At 37.9% G+C, this 3,842-nt stretch overlaps 1 protein-coding gene across 1 annotated transcript in view; it reads right to left on the minus strand.

Moving 5' to 3' along the window:
* LOC117119110 (ALX homeobox protein 1-like) overlaps window positions 1–3,147 on the minus strand; it is a 7,692-nt gene extending 4,545 nt beyond the window's left edge. Inside the window, exon 1 of the mRNA XM_033263924.1 lies at window positions 2,715–3,147. The gene's annotated coding sequence lies outside the window, so the exon portion shown is untranslated. The remainder of the gene's footprint in view (window positions 1–2,714) is intronic.
* Window positions 3,148–3,842: the final 695 nt, after the last annotated feature.

Here is a 3,842-nt window from a genome sequence, read left to right on the forward strand (position 1 = left end):
GATGTTCTAAGAGTGGAATCGGTTTGGTTAAGGAAAGGAAGGAATATATATATTAGTAGGTCCGTCAAATGGGATTCCAGTGCGTGGGGAGGGGAGGGGTAGGATACCGTATCTATGAGAACCTGGTGTTCGGGGTACCCAGTCTCACTTGTTATAGGAAAAACACAGAACATGAAATGGGCGTTAATGGTGATCATTTTTTTGTATTTATTTTTTTTTTCAACAATGTTTAAAGAAGGTAACCCTTTCAACTTCCCCAAGGGAAGGCTGGTGTTTAGGGGCCCTCTTTAATATTACAATACAACATCATACAATAAGTCACCATTTAAACTCAAAATAATAAAGTAGACCTATATGAATATATATATGAATGAATAAAATGAAATAAATAACATAAATAATTAAATAATAAATTAATAAAGTATAAATAAAATTAGATAATGTTATTAAAAATGCAATCAATTCCTAATAAGCATATATAAACATGGATAAAATAATAACAAATAAAGATTAAATTTATCAAAAGAGTGTATACAACTTATTTAATTAGGTACAATTTATCGATTATATAATTTGAAAATAATCTCTACTCCGTCTTTAATATACAATTTAATTAACGGGGTGAAGTGGTAGAGGTGATCAACTCGAAAAAGTTTGTGGTGGGTGTGGGGGGGGGGTGATTTTGTCGTTTGCAGTCCTGCCATGTACAGCATTTAAAACTGGACTCGATTGAACATGACTGTAGCTCTATTCTATCTAATCATATTGAGACATTGCGCTCTGCTACATTACGTAATAATCATAAAAGGCCTACTACCACACCCTCACGAAGGATGTTTGTTATGCTTATAATAGAACATGTACCATAAGCCATCCATATCGATTGGAAGTGTTGACACAGGAGGCATACGCATCAATTATTATTATTATCAAAACATCATCATAATTATTAGTTAATGCAATATCTCGGTTGATTAATTCTATGTATGCATCCTAAATTAATTCTTTTCTGTATACAAGTGTCTCGACCTTTCGATTAAGTTCTCTGCAATCGTCATCAAAACATTCGATGCTAATGAAGTGACACAATGGAATCGTTCAGATAGAACACAACTAACCAAAAAGTCTTCTTTATATCGTACACAGAGAACTCTGTCGACTAACTGGTGGTAGTCACTGTGTGTGTGCTGAAACGTGGAGATCTCGCTGCTCTCTCCTTCTATAGGGCTGAAAAGCAACTTACGATAGCGCACCGTCTTTCGTATATGAACTCAGTACACTCAGGGCCACCGAGGGTGGGGGGGCAGGGGCAAGATCCACGGGGACCAAGCTTACCTGGACCCATATTTTTTCTCAAAAATAATAATTACTATCATGGGCCCTCAATAATGGCATAGGTCCCCTAATAATGGGCCCCTCCAGATTGACACGGCCCCCTGAAACATGCTTGTTGCGCCTTCGGCGCAATCTTTCTCGCACTTCGCGCTCGTAACTGGGGGCCCACAACAATCTTTGCCCCTGTTACGGAGTTTCCCCTCTTGGTGGCACTGAGTACACTCTTCGGGAAAAGAGTAGAGCCGGAATTGTCTCCCAGTGTACTGCCCCATTTACCACCAAAATGGCCTCACTGGAAAAAAAGTCTTCGGACTTAATGGGCTATCCTTGGTGTGATTCACACCAAAAATACTCCAATCCTATCCTATCCTATCCTATCCTAGAGGACGAGAAGAAACTTTATTATTTGGTTAATAATCGTACTTTAGCTCATCAATAATCATGATAAATGTGCTGGTGAGTGGAAAATCAGTTAGGCCCAATTTGTTCTTACTTGTTTTAAAAGACAGAAAAACAATATTATGTCGATATAAAATGTATGCCTACTTCCCGATGCAAGATATAAACGAAAACTCCAATGTTGCGCAACCCATTAAAATATTATGATTATTACACGGAAAAAGAAAAACGAAAGCAAAAGTAAAGAATAAAAACAATTGAGAATCTTGTGATACTTTGGTCACTGTTGATGATTTTCAAATTTAAAGAATATCAAAGGAAATTAAATAAACAAAATGTAGGCCTATGGCCAGTGTGTATGTGTCTGGGGCCTAAATTATATACAAAATTATGATAATTAATAATATACTGACCAAAACTCTATACCATGACTTGTTCTTAAGACTAAAAACAGTTGGCGTCTATAGCCGCATTGGTTCATAGGTCTATAACATAAGTTGACAATGAACAGTTTCCTCTGTATGTTTCTTTAAAAATACATAACAAAATGTTCTACATTCATGGTATAGGTGGTGCATATGTGGGGTTGAATATAAGCCTATTGATGCTACAGTAGAACCCCTAGAAGGGGAACATTTTCGGAACCAAAGAAGGTGTTCCTTTAAGGGGTGCACTTTTATAAGTGTGTCCCCTGAATAGAGATTGGCCATTGGGCCGAAAAAAAATTGTGTTAGGCACGTTTAGAGAAAATCCAACAAAAATTGGTAGGCCGGTAAGAAAAGTTTTTTTTTCTTTCTTTCATTTCCACCTCCAAAATAATGTCTATTAAATAGGGGTGTCTCCTTTAATAGTGTGTTCTAAAAGAGAGAATCTACGCCTATGTAGGCTTGTTTGTTATTTTAAATGAATACAAATTTATCATTACAATTATGTACCAAACAGCTTGTTTATCAAATGCCTGCTCCTTTCTAGATTCTTACCTCTTAAAAAATGCTTCAATTCTATATATTCTGCAACTTCATAGCATAGACTTGAAATTAAAGAAGTTCAGATTTCGACGGTCCTCAAAATTCTTGGATTTTTAGTAGTAATAATTATATCAAAACTCCTCAATGAGACGGTGCATGTACAGTCGCAGACAACCACATGTGTGGTTTTATGTAGGAATTGGCGTTGCAACAAGTTCATACACTGGCTGACTGGACTGCAGAAAATTTAGGCCTAATTTAATTAGATCCGATATAAGTGATAGTAGATCCCGATGAGTCCTTCCCAACGATGTGTCTAGGTCTACGTTGTCGTTCGTCAAGTTGATGGCTCGACACTAAATGACGGCCAACCCTCCCCGTCAACAGTAATACCTTTAAGGGTGAGTAGCCTATTCATGTACTTAATTCATAGCGGTTACGGACAATAGTTCTATATATAAAGGTGTTTATGTCTTTGATGCAGCGCGACCCAATCGCCACGCTTCTCTTGTCAGTCACGTACCTTCGGTTCCACTAATCAACGCGTAAAGGGCCCAATTAAAAATGCCTTTGTATCAATTGGAAACCAATTGTGAAAATGACTTGTCTTGGGATGGCTCTAATTTTAACAATAATATGCGATGAGATATATCTTGAAAATTTTCATAGAACGAATAATTACGAGATGTTGACAGCTGGACGGACGATTGAATTGCTTCAAAAGACTGGGCCCACCGATTAACATAAACCAATGCACTATAAGTTAACGGAAAAACGAGATAATCCGTAGCCACTTAAATAGCTACCCCAATATAACAAAAACAGGGGTCACCCGACAGGGAGTCAGATATGTCAAATGGAGGTGGAGGATGGCTCCGACGACAGCGTAAGTGAAAGTGGGTGTGGTCGGGCGTCGCTCAAAATCTCAAGTGGTAAAGGGGCAAAGCTATGACAGTTTAGGGGCATTTTTAATCGATTCTAGAGTCTTAGATATTTTTTTTCTCCTCGGCGAATTATTGTTCTGCAGGGGCGGATTTAGGGGGGCCGGCCCGGCCCCGGCCCCACCTCTTGGGAGGTAAAAAAAAGAAAAAAAAAAAGAAAAAAAGAAAGAAAAAGAAAAAAAAAGGATAGCCCACAACG

The sequence above is a fragment of the Anneissia japonica genome, unplaced genomic scaffold (assembly GCF_011630105.1).
Source record: "Anneissia japonica isolate Jap-2015-1 unplaced genomic scaffold, ASM1163010v1 scaffold1792_len1028045_cov167, whole genome shotgun sequence".
Taxonomy (NCBI): Eukaryota; Metazoa; Echinodermata; class Crinoidea; order Comatulida; family Comatulidae; genus Anneissia; species Anneissia japonica.